Source organism: Lactuca saligna, chromosome 7 (genome assembly GCF_052625555.1).
Source record: "Lactuca saligna cultivar CGN05327 chromosome 7, ASM5262555v1, whole genome shotgun sequence".
In the NCBI taxonomy this organism is placed as follows: domain Eukaryota; kingdom Viridiplantae; phylum Streptophyta; class Magnoliopsida; order Asterales; family Asteraceae; genus Lactuca; species Lactuca saligna.
The window spans coordinates 139136826-139154473 of NC_136423.1; the positions used below are offsets into that span (position 1 = coordinate 139136826).

General features: G+C 38.5%; 1 pseudogene; it reads right to left on the reverse strand.

Annotated features, from left to right (window-relative positions):
• Window positions 1-17648, reverse strand: part of LOC145007290 (putative pyridoxal kinase BUD17) — a 51861-nt pseudogene that overhangs the window by 23045 nt on the left and 11168 nt on the right.

A 17648-nucleotide genomic window follows, 5' to 3' on the forward strand; every position in this document is an offset into this window, starting at 1 on the left:
CCATGGTAACTGGCTCAGGTGCAACTTCTTCAACAATAGGTATTTGCTGAACCACTGGGGGTTGGTTCCTACCTCCATTCGCGTTCACGTTTCCGCTACGGGTCCTTCCCATCTTGATCTATACACCGAATAAGGTGAATTTAGATCTGTATTTAGGAGAGACGTTTAAATCGTCCTTATCACTCCGAAACGTTTACATGCTAGTTCTAATATCGTAGTCGTACGTTTAGAATCCTAAACACATAAGGTTTCCAGATCCGGTCGGCAACAGACCATAGATCCGAACAAAATAACAGCATATCATGCATAAAGCATTTAGCACATAAAAGCATTTTAGGCACAATTCCTAAAATAAGCTAGTGCTCACACCTCACAATCATCGCTTCACATTCTAAGTTTAAGTCTAGAAATCCTACAAATTCCTAGTTCGCTTAAACTAATGCTATGATACCAACTGTGACATCCCCAAAATCACGGCCAGAAAAGACCGGTTTTGTTTATACTTTATTTCAAAATCAAAGTTATCTTTTAAAAAAAGGGTTGCAGAATTTGTCCCAAAACAATAATATGATAAAGATTTATCAAAATCATTTCCATAGAAATGTATTTCATTAAAACACTTAGGATGTCATGTTCGTACAGATCAAAAGCATAAACAGTACAATATAAGCCTTACTACATTATTTCATATCTACAGGCCTATATCCGTAATCCCTCATCCAAAACATCACACCTAGGCTCATGCACCACTACCTGTAATACATAAAACTTAGTGGGTCAGGCTTGGGAGCCTGGTGAGCACATAGGGTTTTCAACCCACAATAAATAAGTTTATTAATTTCATCAATCAACAATAACCCGATTACCCATTCCCGTTATCCTCACTTTACGTCCCTAAACACCTATCATAAGGGACCTAGCCTAAGGATCATCATCGGGACGGACACTACTGCTAAGGGGGTTCCTCAGAAATAAATGTCCTAAAGGCAACCATGTGGGGGATGGAGTACACCGGTGAACACATCGTTCACAACACCTACAGGTTGCGACCCTGCTAGTGTTCTACTGGACTGTCTAGAAGAGTTCGTGGTCGTCATCTATACTCCGCAAGATGACTTGATCAACAACAACAACATCATTGAGGCCTCTCATCATTTTATCACACATCACCTATTACATCTACCCATGTTTTACCCCAACATTTTTGTAGATATAAAATACATATACAGTTTAAATCATTGTAAACATCTATAACAACGTTCATCCAGCATAGATAGCAAGTATTCAGATAATATGCACACATAGCATGTAATTTATATAAAATACTTCATATCTATGTGTAAGCTGAAAGTAACTATACACTCACCTGATTAGGTGGTGACTCAGCACTCGGACAATGCTTCGATACTCTCAAAATGATATTCCTTCGATAAAACCTAGTATCGATACCACTAGGGTTTAGTTTAACGATAACCGCGACAAATTAATTAGTCCGAGTATTATTAAGCGTTAATAATACCTGATATAACTCATAATAATAGCCCAAATAATTATTTTAGGGACCTAATAACATTCCTATAATTATTTGAAAGCTATATAAAAAAATTGCGTAAGCGTAGCACACTTACAGCGAATTTTATCGAAAACCGGGACTTAATTGGAGCAGCGTTTCGAAACCAAAAAACTCCTTTTTCTCGGGACTCCGGGAGCCTCGGGGCTTCCCTAGGGTGCTAGGGGTTTAACTAGGGCTTAGGGGGGGGGGGTTATAGCACTTAGACAGAGAAAGTAGTGAGAGAAAGAAGGTGGAAAGGTGTGAAAATTCCGAAAGAATTCGCATGGTATTTATAGGGGCCGAAGATCGCATTTACGCAGGCCGTACTCCTCGGATAAGGCTTCCAGGTGTCAAGCTTCGCATGGTGCATCGTGGCTGCTTCTTGGACCTCAGAAGGCTTGGCGTACGCGCATCGCTCCCTTCTCGTACGCATCGCGTACTTTGTACGTAAGGCACTTCTCGGCTACGCTGGACATAATGCGAAGGGCGTGTCACAATCCGAAGCAAAGACCGTGGGCCGCAAGCGACGGCTGGGATTGTGCGACGTCATCAGCTTCGCAACAGGTTTCGCAATTTCATGCTTCAACTTTAAAAATTCGTAACTTTCGCATACGAGCTCCATTTTCTACGTTCTTTATATCCACGCGAAGGTGGGAACGTACTCTACAACTTTCGTTCAGACTTCATCGGCTAATTTTGATTTAATTTTAAATTTTATATTGCTAACGGGCCGGGACAGGATTGGTCCGTTAAATCCTCATAACTTCTTCATCCAACATCCATTTTCGCCCATCTTTTTCTCGTTACGCTACTTTCAACGAGATCTTCGATTCTTGTTTAGGTCGTGTTGGGTAAAAATCACTCGATCTAATATTCGAATTTCAGGCTGTACACTGCTATTTCGAAACTTCGAAAAATTTTCTTCATACGAAGTCAGATTTGGGCCTTCTTTTTATCGATGTTCTTATTTTAACATATTCTACGACTTTCGTTTAGATCGCTAAGGCTAAATCTCGCTCTATCGTAAATTCACTATTTACGCTTTCCGGTATCGTGCCGGTTCTGTCGCGAAACTTCGACGTGTCATAACTTCTTCGTTATAACTCGGATTTCGGCGTTCTTTATATGTACGGAAACCTTGAGACATATTCTACAACTTTATGTAGAGATATCAGGATTATCTCACACTTTAATTTTGACGCTCATTTTTTATTCTTTATTAATTATACATTTATAATTAAGTAATAAACACACATAATTCACATAATACTCAAATATTTCATCTTTATTACTTCAAAAAGAGTTACAAGAGTTGACCTAGACTATTACATTGACAAAAATGCTTAGCCCTGAAACCCGGGCGTCACATTTGGACAATGGAAGATGTAAATGAGGTCAGGGGGTGTGGGTTAAGGATGCTTAAATAGTGCACAAAACTTGAATTTAGGGTTTCCCAAATCCATACCAACTCATCGAGTAGGTCCTCCTCGACTCATCGAGTAGGTCCTTCCACCTGCGTCCTAATCTTGCTTCTACTCGTCGAGTTATGCTCCTTGGACTCAACGAGTAGACATTTTGACTTAGGAATTTTCTTTTCTTAATTGGCCTTCAAGATTTCGGGTGTTACATAAATTTTCTAAGAGAGATGATAAGTGGATATTTCTTGGTTATTCATTTAATAAAAAAGTATATAGAGTTCTTAGTCTTGATTCAAATCTTATTTTTGTTTCCAAGGATGTAAATTTTTATGAATCTGTGTGTCCTTTCAAGATAAAGTATTCATTTGTGGCTAATAAATCCAGGGCTCCTTTATGCTTTGGTGATCCTTTTTCCTATGATGAGTCATTGTATTCTAGTTCTTTACTTGATAATTCTAGTTTAGGTAACTTGAGAGATGTCCATCTATTGGATGGTGCTAGTGCAGACCATAACCTGGATGAGACTAGTCCCTTTGATGTCAGCAACCAGACTGGCGAGGCACATGTGACTACTCCCTTTGATGTCAGCAACCAGACTGGCGAGGAACATGTGCCTCCTTCTGGTGAGATGTTTCCTAGTTTCTCTACATTGACTGAGGAAAGTGTTTAGTATAATAGAAATCCTTTTGAAATTTAGTCTACTAGGACAACTAGACTTGGTCGTGTTATACACATGTTAGCTAGATTTAGTAACTATGTTGTGGAGGGAAAGCATAAATATATGTTAACTATTGTTCTCTTAATAATGAGAATTTTGTTTTGTTTCAAATCTTAATAAAAAAATTGACTGAGGAAAGTGTTCAGTATAATAGAAATCCTTTCGAAATGTAGTCTACTAGGACTACTAGACTTGGTCGTGTTATACACATGTTAGCTACATTTAGTGAATATGTTGTGGAGGGAAAACATAAATCTCTGTTAACTATTGTTCTCTTAATAATGAGAATTTTGTTTTGTTTCACATCTTAATAAAACAACTGAATCAAAAACTTATAGTGTGGCTGCTTTAGATCCAAATTGGATAAAGGCAATGAAAGATGAAATGGAAGCCCTTTACAGAATTAACACTTGGGAAATTATTGATCTTCCTAAAGGAAGAAAAGTCATAGGTTGTCTTTGGATTTATAAAATCATGTATAAATCTAACGGTGAGATAGAAAGGGTTAAAGATAGACTTGTAGCAAAAGGATATAGTCAACGTGAAGGTATTGACTATGAGAAGACATTCTCTCCTGTAGCTAAAATGGTCTTTGTAAGAATTGTTTTGTCTTTAGCTGTTCATCATTCTTGGCCTTTATAAAGGGAGTGCCTAAAAATACTCCTATAGTATTTTAATGTAATGTACTTGGAATCTTTAAATCTTGTTGTTGTCTTATAGTATCATAAAATACTCCCATAGTATTCTAACTTTATGTATCGATCTAGAAATCCCTTGAATAGAGTTAGGTAAGTTTTAAGACTGTTAGAACACCACATCACTCCCAAACACATGTCGTTCACATCTCAAATTAATATAGTTGATCAGGCTATATTGATCCCAGATATGATTACATAACTGTCCAGGTTTGACCGTAATGTTTAACCTTTACATACTTCTGTTCTGTTCTTCTTGTGATACTTGTTCTAGTATGTAGATATGTTATAAGCATGTATGTATACTTTTATAAAGTATTGTTATATTCTTAAAATCTATTATTATTCAGAGCATTTCGGCCCCATTGTATTTATAGTAGTATATCTTTTATAGGTTAATATACTTAGTTCACTATAGACCTGGCTCTGATACCAATCTGTCACACCCCAAACCGGAACGGCGGAAACATTTGGGGACGGAGGATGTCATGTTTAGTATCACAACACATGTATCATAGTAATCATAGTAACAAAAACCATTTCATTAATATTAAAGTGTTTACAAAGTAGTGATTCACAAAAAATTTAATCCAAAAGTAAATAACAAAACAAGACATGAAGCAACTATGCTCTATCTTCTGAATCCCAGTGCGAGTACCTGTCTACTAGTTTCCTGAGAATACAAGTTATTTTGAAATAGAGAATCAACATTTAAGTTGGTGAGTTCATAAGTTTTTGAGTGATGTTAAGTATGTTGAAAGTTCTTTTTAGAAAAGTTCGTCTGTTCCTCCAGAAAATCCTATATTTTCTTATATGATGAATGATAAGTAAAATGACTCTACAATCCTTTCTATGAGTACTAAATTGATACAAGTTATATATATATATATATATATATATATATATATATATATATATATATATATATATATATATTAGAGTAAACAGACAATGGATTGTGTGAATTTTCCCTAAGCCCACAACCAAACAAGGTAAAGGGAATGGGGCGGAAGTCACACTTCCCATTGTTTGTTAGATCTTCATTGTATATAACCCTAGTGTATTCATTCGGTATTTACGGAGTTAATTGTAATAGTTCCTTTATTTGATTGAAAACATTCTTTTAAGAAAAACCCTTATTTTCTTTTGTAAAATGGTAACCACAATAGTTCATTCTATAATCACTTAGTTTACACTAGCTATAGATAAACTAATATTGAACGGGTCGTTAATTGAGTGAATCTGCCCTAATTCCACAACCAAACAAGGAACAGGAAGTAAGGCGGAAAACACACATCGAACTGCCTATCAGATGTTAATTATGTATAACTCTACTGTATAAACTAAGGTATTATACAATTAACCACTAGAGGTCCTTTAAGTTATACTGGGTTAAAAATGGATTAAACCCTTCACTGATAAGTTTCTAGTTTAGATTACTCAATGTTCAAATCTAAAAAGTATGTTCTTGCTCTAGAAAATGATGTATTGAATTAGTATACTATGACCTGACCTATACTTGGTACCTCTTATGATTACTTGTTGTATAAGGAATATATATCTAGATAAGATCAAATAGATAGTAGACTAGGTGAATATGCTCTAAGCCCACAAACAAACAAGGAACAGGAAATGAAGCGGAAAACACACATCCTATTGTCTGTCGGACCCGATTAATATATATCCCTGATGTATGAACTCATGAATCATAAAGTTAGCATTATAGGCCCCATTCTACTTAATGTTCATGTTACTAGGAAGTTATGTATTTTATTTATTAATGTCCGATACTTTGCAGATGTACCCCTTTATAAATAAATCTGGTACTTTGTTGATGTACCCTATATATAACACCAGTACTTTGTAGATGTACCCCATATATATCTCCGATACTTTGTAGATGTACCCCATATATATAGTTATTGTATGTTCCTCCCTGTTTCCCTTTATAGTATGTTATTTCTATTTCTTGTTATACTATGTTCTTTCCTATCCTAGTTATAGTATGTACTAGACCTCTAAACTATACCTATTACAGTTTACTAGTATGTTTACTTGAACTGATACTGACTTGAAGAAAAGACTCATTTATCTACTGAGTTATGATTGTACTTTAAAAACGTTGTATTATAAACAACAAAGTAACATATATTAAAAATAGTTTTGGAAATGGTTTTGATCACATAGAAAAGCATAAGAAACCTTTTAATCATGATGGTTATCACAAATAACATTTACACAATTATCATTACGTTCAACTTGTATCCCCCCTCCCCCACCTTAAAAGCATTTAAAACATTTAAAACATTGATTATATGGGTATGAACTCACCTTATGTGGGTGATTCAACTAATGATTCGCGTAAGGATGAGAAGTTCCACGAATGGACTCCCGAGACACAAACGAGTCCTAAATGACATATAATGATATATATATATATATATATATATATATATATATATATATATATATATATATATATATATATAGGCATGTAATTAGTGTTTAACACAACTAAAATTCAAGGAAACAACATTGGGGACTAGGAAACACTTGAAATGAAGTGTCACAATCACATGTGATTGATCAAGGGGAGTGTACGACCAAGGGATGTGTTTACGGACATACCAAGTGTGTACGGACATACACACTCCAAGAATGGTGACATTTGGGTCTTGATTCATACGGATTCAAAGGTTTTAGAGTTCTAATGGGTAACAAGTGTCTAGGAAGTGTTCTAGGTTTAAAATCATGATCCAAACAAGGGTGTACGGTCATAGAAAGAGCGTATGACCGTAAACTCTGGATGATCATGAGTTTGATGATGAACTAAGATGAATCAAGGCTATAATCGATGGCTTAACATGTCTAACTAGATCATAGGGGAAAAACTCTCACTTTGGAGGTCTTTTAGGGTGTGTACAGCCTATGAAGGGTTCATGGCCGTACACCCTTCAAGTTCATGAAGATCATGTTGAACATTTAGAATCAGGGCTTGGATCAAGAGGTCTTTCAAGTATAACAAGTTTAAGGATGAAACACTTACGTTTTTTAGGCTTTGTAGGGTTCACGGTTGAAGCTAGTTGAGAGAGAATGGAGTTGTGTGATGCCCAAAGAAGAAAGGAATGAAGAAAATGAAGTGATCTAATATATATAGGGGTGGGATTCAAGCCATCTTGAGTGTATGGATGTACACCCATGTGTGCAGCCATACACACCTCTTGATGGTGTGTTTGGCTTGAATAAAATGTGATTTACTCAATTTTACTCATCCCTAAACCCAAACCTTGAATGTACTAGGCTTAGAACACTCAAACAGACCCTAAACAATGCTAAAAACATAGCAGGAGCGAGTCTATATTTGGATTGATTAGCTAGACTTCTAAGGCAAAAAAAATTGGGTTGTCACTCGACTTGTCGAGTCAGCTCTTTGACTCGTCGAGTCCCTTAATTCAAATTCTCACTCAGACGTTTGAAGGCAGATCTATCACTACAAAATCTAGATCTAGCCTCCCAAGGGTCGAATGTCACGTAAAGCTTCGATCTTTACATTCATGTGTGGCATGTTTGCTCCATAATGCCAAATAAAAGCTCTAACCAAGTTGTTTTAGCATAATAACTCTTTATGGTTGGATAAAACTGGGACCTTTGGACTCTATGGACCTCACAAGGTCCAGATCTGATGTCTCAATGCTTGGCAAGCACAATTCATACCAAATCTCAAGGGAAATATGGAAAAAGCCCCAAAATTTTCTCATAAACAAGATCTAAACAACATGATGAGCAAGGTCATCACTCTGGGGAGTAGGGTAGCTGGTGAGGCAGAAATGAGGACATAAGTTTCCTTAAATACACGCCAAACCCAAGGATTTAGGGTTTCCTCACACAGTGCCTACTCGGCGAGTCAGCATCTCTGACACGTCGAGTCGGTTATTTAACCCGCGTGCTCAAATCTAACTCTAATCGGCGAGTCGAACACACAACTCGCCGATTCATTCATTAATTACCAAAATAAATAAATAAATGTAATACATGGGAGTCGGGATGTTACAATTCTCCCCACTAGAATCAAACTTCATCCTCAAAGTCATTCCCCGGAAATAACTCTTGATACTGCTCTCGCATCTCGGACTTTGGCTCCCAAGTCCACTCGGACTCCTTCCGATGTTGCCACTGGACCTGAACCAAAGGCACTTCTTTGTTCCTTAGAACTTTAACTCTGCGATCCAAGATCGTAACCGGTCTCTCAATGTAATTCAGGTTCACATCAACCTGAATGTCGTCTAATGGTACCACCGTCGTCTCATCGGCTACACACTTCCTCAACTGAGATACGTGGAAGGTTTTATGAACCTGGCCCAATTCTACATGTAGCTCCAACTGGTAAGCTACCTTACCCACTTCGGCGGTCACTCTGAAGGGACCGATGTATCTAGGGCCTAGCTTTCCCCGTTTCCTGAATTGGATCACCCTTTTCCATGGGGTTACCTTAAAGAGGACAAAATCTCCAACTTGGAACTCTAGTTCGGTTTGTCGCCAGTCTGCACAACTCTTCTGGTGACTTTGGGCTGTCAGCAACCTCTATCTGACTTGTTGAATCTGCTCGGTCATCTTCAGCACTATCTCAGTGACACCCATCACTCGCTGCCTTACCTCTCCCCAAGAGATTAGATTCTGACACCTCCTCCCATATAGAAGTTCAAAGGTAGGCATGCCAATGCTGGAATGGTGATTGTTGTTGTATGAAAACTCATCCAAGGGCAAGTAGGTGTCCCAACTTCCTCCAAAGTCCATAACACATGCACGTAACATGTCCTCTAGCGTCTGAATCGTCCGCTCGCTATGCCCGTCTGTCTGTGGGTGGTAAGTTGTACTGAAGTGCAGTCGGGTACCCAAATACTCATGAAACTTCTTCCAAAACCTGGAAGTAAAACGCACATCCTGATTTGACATTATCGATGTCGGCACCCCATGTCATGCCACCACCTCTCGAACCTAAATCTCAGCCAATTTCTATGCAGAAGAGCTCTCACTGATAGCGAGGAAATGAGCACTCTTTGTCAACCAATATCACCCATATCGTGCCTACCCTACACGCGGTCCTCGGTAGCTTGATGATGAAATCCATGGTGATCTATTCTCACTTCCACTGGGGAATCTCTAAAGGCTGTAACGGATCATGTGGATGCTGGTGCTTCACCTTAACCCGACTACAAGTCAAGCTCCTCTCAACTACCTATGCCACATCCCGCTTCATATAGGGCCACCAATAGTCTCTATTCAGGTCCAATTACATCTTCGAGAATCTCAATCTATGTGCCTCCTCCATCAATACACGACGAGCTCCACTTGTATAGGGCACCCAAATCCGCCCATGGAAAGTCATAAGCCAACGACTGTTTGTCACGAACTCGGAGACCTACCCAATCACACGCTCTCTCTTGCATTTCTCCGGTTTCACAGCCTTTAAATGAGCCTTTTGGACGATATCTAAGACTGGCGTCATCATTGTCATCCTCATGCACACATCCCGGATCGGAGCGCTCTCGGCTCTACGACTCAAGGCATTGGCTACCACATTAGCCTTGCTTGGGTGATATAAGATCTCATAGTCGTAATCCTTCACTACATCCAACCATATCCTGTATCTCATATTCAGGTTCAACTATGGTTTGTGTATATGGTACATCGGTCACCATAAAGATACTGGCGCAAAATTTTGAGGGCAAGCACCACCGCTCCCAACTCCAAATCATGCGTGGGATACCATGTATCATGGGGCTTTAGCTGCCTCGACACATATGCTATCACGTGACCCCTATACATCAACGCTGCACCCATCCCTGAAATAGACGCATCACAATAGACTACGAATTCCTCCACTCCGTCCGGGAGGGCTAACACCAGAGCTTCGCACAACCTCTGTCAAAGAGTCTCAAATGATGCCTGCTGCTCAGGCCCCAAACAAAAGTAATGCCCTTCCATGTCAATCTAGTGAGAGGAACTGCAATCTTGGAGAAATCCTTGATAAATCTCTGATAGTAACCGCCCAATCCCAGAAAACTCATGAACTCGGATGGGGATCTTGACACCTCCAATCGCATAACTGCCTCAATCTTAGTCGGATCGACCAATATCCCATTTTGATTAATGAGGTGTCCCAGCCACTCGCAGATGCTCCTCGTCACCAAAAATCATACTTGGAGAATTTGGCATACAACTTCTCTGACCTCAATACCCCAAGAACCACTCACAGATGCTCCCTGTGCTACTCTCTGGACCTCTAATACACCATGATGTCATTGATGAACAAGATTACTGACTGGTCCAACATAGGCCTGCACACCTGATTCATGAGATCCATGAATGCTGCCGGTGCGTTGGTGAGCCCGAAAGGCATCACCACAAACTCGTAATTCCCATAACGAGTTCTAAAGGCCGTCTTTTGAATATCCTCCTCACAAACTCTCATCTGGTGATATCCAGATCTCAAATCAATCTTGGAAAACCAAGACGCTCCCTACAACTGATTGAACAAATCGTCGATACTCGGAAGTGGATAACGGTTCTTGACCGACAGCTTGTTCAACTCCCGGTAATCAATGCACATCCAGAGTGAACCATCCTTATCTTGAAAAAAAAAAGGATTGGTGCTCCCTAGGGTGAGCTACTCGGTCTGATAAAACCCTTCCCCAGTAGCTCCTAGAGCTATGAGGATAACTCCTGTATCTTTGGTGGCGTAAGGCAATAAGGTTCCTTGGCAATAGGCGCCACGCCCGTAACTAAATCAATCCGGAACTCCACCTACCTCTCGGGAGGCACACCCGACAACTCCTAGGGGAAAACATCCAGAAACTCGCACACTATCGAAACCTTGGCGGTAGAACTCGGCCTTTCTATGGCAACCTATGTATCCATCACATACGCCAAAAAGCCCATACAACCCTGATGTAGACTTTGTCTCGCTCTGGCAGCAGAGCAGAAAGCCAACCCAGATCTGGTACCTTCGCCATACACTATAAGCACTCCCCCACGAGGGTCATGTATAGTCACCAACTGACGCTCGCAGTCGATCACTACTCCAAAGCAGCTCAACCAATCCATGCCCATGATAACACAAACATCACACATCGCTATCGGGAACTCGACACCAAAAATCTCCAGCACACATCCTCATAATACATTAATAGCAAAAACTTCATGCTCGTCAGCTACGGAAACCCTCAGAGCTCGACTCAATGCCTCACATCAGATACTGATGTGAGGACTAAAAGCTAAATACATGAAGGATCGAATTGCACCCGAGTCAAATAACACCAAAGCAGGTACATAACTCACAAGAAATGTACCTAAACACAGCACAGAATGAGCACAATAAATCTCAAAATAAATGAATAAGGAATTACGTACCAACCACGACATCAGGTGCTACGTGGACCTCCTCCGTTGTCAGCTGGAAAACTCTCCCACGAGCACTCAGAGCCTCGTCCTTCACTGGCCGACTATCAATAGCATGCAAAGTAGCATCAGTGGAACCCTGGGCAGATCCTTGAACAAGCTGAGGGTACTCAGCCTTCCGATGGTTGGTCTGATTGTAGTGAAAGCAAACTGCAAATCCCTTGGGGTAGTCCTTCACCATATTCCCCTCTTTTCCACATTTGTAGCAAATCCTAGTCCAATAATATCCCTCATGGCAGGTGCGGCTCCTCTGGCCTCTTGATCTCGAATTAGCGGGCTTAGCCCACTTTGTTACCGGCTGTGACTGCATCGGTTTCCCGTCTCTCTCCTGAGATTATGCCTCCTCCCTAGCCTGAGTCTCTAACTCGATCTCCCTCCTCCTAGTATTTTCCTGAATCTCGGAAAATGTCTGATAAGATGAGTTTGCCACGAAATCTCGAATATCCCTCCTCAGAATGCTCAAATACCGGCTCATGCGTGCATGCTTAGTAAGCATGTGCTCAGGGCAGAACAATGCCCTCTCATAAAACATCCTCGTAATCCCCATCACTAACTATGTCTTCTGCTTGAGAGATAGAAACTCCTGGGCCAACCCTTCCCTCTCAATTGGAGGAACATACTCATCTCAGAACATCAGCATAAACCTCTCCCTTGTCACTACAGTATGTTCTGCAGAAGTAAAACTGGTTGTCACAAATTTCCACCAATCCTTCGCTCCCAAGCGAAGCTAGTTCAGCACGAACCGAACCCTTAAATTCTCTGGGCATGAAAAAGTGTAAAAACATCCCTCCATATCAGATATCCACCTCAAAGCAACAATCGGATCTTGTGTCCCATCAAACTTTGGTGGCTTCGTGCTGCTGAACTCCCTGTAGCCTGGCAGCAATGACAGCTGCAGTGGCTACAACAGCAACAGCCTCAGTAACAGCAACATATCACTCATCAAATGTCTTGATCAAGGTGGTCTTAATAGACCCAAACATCTCAAGAATCTCCTCTCAAATGGCTGTGGCCACCTCATCATGAATCATCCTGCGAATCTCATCATTTCTAGTCCCACTGCTCTCGGGGTTGTCGCGTGTACCTACCATGATGTCTCTGAAACACAACAAAAAAATCATTAGATACTCACTTAAGTATACTCACACTCGATCACTCCTCCCTACTTGTTCCTTATCATCCTAAATATTCTTACTTGGGCTGCTTACAGATCTGGTGCTTTCAGTAGTACGGGTCCAATACTACCTTCCACACTAGCTTGTAGTCACCGCAAGTCCTCCTCCCAGGATCCCGATCCACAAGTACTCTATTTCTCACAAATAACATACTTCTTTCTCGGTAGACCGCTCATAAATTTATCTAGATATCTCTCCTAGATTATCTCTCGACTCAGAACTCTCTCTTGGTGATTCTAGCTAAATACTCTTATTCAACACATACTCAAAGCACATAATAGATATAAGCAGCTCCTAGGCTAACGCATCACAAATCAGGCAACTTTGGTTCTAAAATATGAAATAACTAGCCTATACTCTAGCATGCATAACTAATATCTCATAAGTATCTCATAACACAAAGTGAGGGTATTTTGGGATATCACCGTCCAGGCTCTGGCTGATTGTGATGGGTTTTGAGCATTCTAACACTCATAAGGTGAACATGAAACCCTAGAAACCTTGGATCTATGTTTTATCTATGACACATGCAAAATTGTTTTTCTAAGGTTCTTAACCTATCTAGCATACATGGGAGCTTTTAATTATAAAAGATAGTAAGAAAACATACCTTGTAGTACGTTGGTTTCCTTGAGAACCTTGTGAGCATAGCACCCCAAGTGTGATGCATCAAATGTCTCACACAACTCCAAATACACTTGGAATAAACTTGAGAGAAATTTCACACACTTAGAATCGGCTATTCCCTCTTTTTTCTCACACTAGTCCCGATTTTGGTCTACAACATGTTGCTTATATAGTGTGTCATAATTAGGGTTACACCATGTAAACCCTAATTTGACCTGCCTCTTCATTTGCATGATCCATGGGTTCAAACACACCATGGAGCTTCCATGGAGTATCCTATGGGTTTTAGCCCAACTTGATAATCCATGGAGCATTAGCCCACTATACAAGTATGAGTGATTTACACAATCAACCCATATATTTAATTAGTCTTCTTTTGATCACTTAATTAATATCAAATTAATTATTGATCAATACTAATTAAATAATATTTTTAATATATTAGAACTTAAATATATTAATAAACCTTAAGAGTTATTCCTCTCATTTTGGTTTATCCAAATGCATGATGCCATGCAACCCAAATGGACAATGCTAATCGGGTCAACTACATTCTAGAAATAGTTATGAACTTAGACACCTAATCCAACAGTCTCCCACTTAGATAAGTCTAATAACTATATCTCCAAGAATAACTTGAGGAACCGATCAACAATCGTAGCTCTTTCAAGGCCTCGCGGAACTGAGATGATGATACGCCATTTAAGATAAGTGATCATATAATCCTCTGTTCTAGATATTAGCCAGAAAAATACATGGAACAATGTATTACTTATTGTCCAATAGTTTGTTTCTCGATTTCCGGTTTGTTTGACATAGAACTTATTTGAACACATCAACTTAGTTCTGACTGGGGCCCGGTACATGGGTCAACACAATATCATCGAGGGGCCCAGATATCGCTTCTAGTCCAAGAAGGAACTAATAAACTTCAACTTATATGTTTGTTCTTCTACTTGTTGAATCATACACAAAGGCACGTTTTATAACATCAAGTTACCAATGCATTTTTGTACGATCAATGTATAACCAACTCATAGGCAGCAAGTCATATCTCTAGGTTTGAAGACTTATATGATATTATCATCTCACGATCACCCGAGATAAATTGCACGAAGTGATACCAGTGAACGTGGGTTGAATCCAATACTCAGAACTTATGAGCACCCATGAGTGTTGTAGCACCACTTTGTCCAACATCTTAGACCTCTACAAGCCAACCCATGACAGTCTTGATTCATATCTACTTTTAACATATGACCGACTGTGGATGCTTTGAATAACTTAGTCATTCAGGAAGAGCGACTTAGTTATTCTGGAAGTCAAAACATGCAAAGTGAAACACAAGAATAATCGAATCCAATATGGTCTTAGAACTTATGAATATAAATAAAGCACCCTTTATTTATCACCATATTGATTACCCGTCATTCATTGTATACTGTTTCAAACTATCAACTTAATACTTGAATTTAAAATAATAGTTATCCCATGCTTCAAGCATGTACACTATGTTTTTCTAAACACTAGTCATGCCGTACAAAAAGCATGCACACTATGTTTTTCTATGATCTTTACTCTATGATATAGATCAATTAAACATAATTCTAATGATACTCATTTCACAATCGCAAATCCTTACCACAAATGTAAGAATTCCAAATTCCTACCATTTACCTAAATCTGTTTGATTCTAAACTTATATGCATTGGTCCTCTTGTAATGATTATGCACAGAGTCACAAAGACTTTTCAACACACATTACAGAGTTTCCAACGGAGATCAACTCCATGGAAATGAAGTCTCATATTCAAAGTTCATTGCTTTGAACATTCTTCTTGCATTAAGTTTCCTAATCTTACACAGATTTAGTGAATAACTTCCACCTATGGGAACATTTCCATATTCCCCTTTTGACTATTACTCCTGAACAAGTGTTGCCTCTTTTCATAATATATCAATATGGTCCTTTCAAAATTAACACTATACTTTCAACTATCCCTGAGCAACCAATCTTTGGTAAACCTTAGATTGTCCTCGACAATTGATTAATCAAATTAGTCATATCTAGTTCTAATATTTTTCTCCTTCTTAATGCTCTGGGCATTTGGAAACATTTTAGAACAGATGAATATTATAGCACATGCAATCGATCCTATATCTGAAGCATATTGGACACGATTCATAAAGACATGATACTAGACCAATATTTTGCTATAATATTTCTATTTCTATATGTCAAGTTCACATGATTCAGATTATGAAAAGGGATGCCGTAATCATAATCGAATTTTAGAACGCAAATAATGGACCCATATATAGAATCTCCTTATGTTGAGCCATTCCAACATAAAATTCATATATATATATATATATATATATATATATATATATATATATATATATATATATATATATATATATATATATCCTTGACTAAAGATGATTAAAACCTCAATATACGCTTTTAGAATTGAAATGAGGTATAATTTTCTCTCCCTTAATTATAGCAAAACAACTTTTTTTCACAATTGAAGCCTTTTGTTTTCTATAATTAACATTGTTAACTAGCAACACCTGTTAAAATTACCATGTTCCCACTTGCATGATGATTATATAGTTATGCTCCCACTAGCTTTAACATGTACTTATAAATCAGCTGGACTTCTAGAAATCAATACTTTATTGACCTTCTTACCAAAGTTTATATTTCTGATACGAGATGCTTTGATAAAACTTTATCAAAATCATACAGCTTTCCTTGGATAGCACACATGTGTTTCTAAACAATTTCAGAACTATGAAAAGGGATGTCATAATCATACTCTCAATTGTTTAGACCTTTGTAATTTCTTACATGTCCATGTTAGTGTGCCGGTTAACCATACACGCTCCACTAACGACTTTGAGAATGCAAATATTACAATTGCTATCTGCTTAAAATCTACTTAGTGAAAGCATTTCCTCACCATCATTTTCATTAATCAGAGACAAACCTTATGACACTTAGATTTTATGGTGTATGTGTCCCTATCCATTTGAATTTGTCAACACCATAATCACAAGACAAGGTTAGTGACAAATCCAAACACATGTGGATTGAACTCATGTAGTCTTAACTTCTGCCACTTGGAAGCTCAAGGGCCTACCATTGCTTCCAAGTTGTTATGCAACCAATTGAGAACTCTAAGATCTCATATGCAAAGCCAAATTTAACTGGAATCGGCATAGAAATATGAATATGTCAACACGATAGGTTATAAACCTCAAGTCGTGTGCTAGTCATAAACTATAGGTTTTTCATTCTTTAGTAGATCTTGAAATTAGTTCAGGATCTTTAAGACTCCCACTATCCTCTTGATATATAAGACTCTCTTGCCAGATATTCAAGAGATAGTGCAGATTCTTATCAAGACAAACACTTCACACAATTGGCCTTAGTTGGTCTTTGTTTTATCCAAAACATCACAACTTACCAATTTCAAATGTACAAGAGTAGAACACATTTTACTCTTATATTTGACAAGTGTTATAAACCTTCTTTAAGATGTGTCACTCAAGTTTCAATCTTGGAGTATGACTCTAAGACTTGTTTTGGAACGAAATATGATTCATCTTCTTGATTTAACCATTTCAATAATTCATGACTCCTCTTGTTAGCCATAAAAATGCACTAAGATGTACTTAGAGGATGAATTGTGATATGGTCTCATAATGATTAAGATGATCATAAAACATCATACTAAAGTACGCTCCCATCTATTCAGATTTGAGAAACTTTTATGTTTCTGCCAAATTTGATTCTTCTCATTCGTTCTTCCATACATCGAAACTTTTCCAATGCTTTAGAATTATACTTAAACTTGTAAGTATAACCATATTTACTAAACTTTAGTAAATCATGATGAATAGTCTTATCGATCTTTTGTGGTGGAACTTGACCAGTGCATAAGACTGTGTACTATATCCCTTAATCCTTCACTTGACTCACATATACATGTGAAC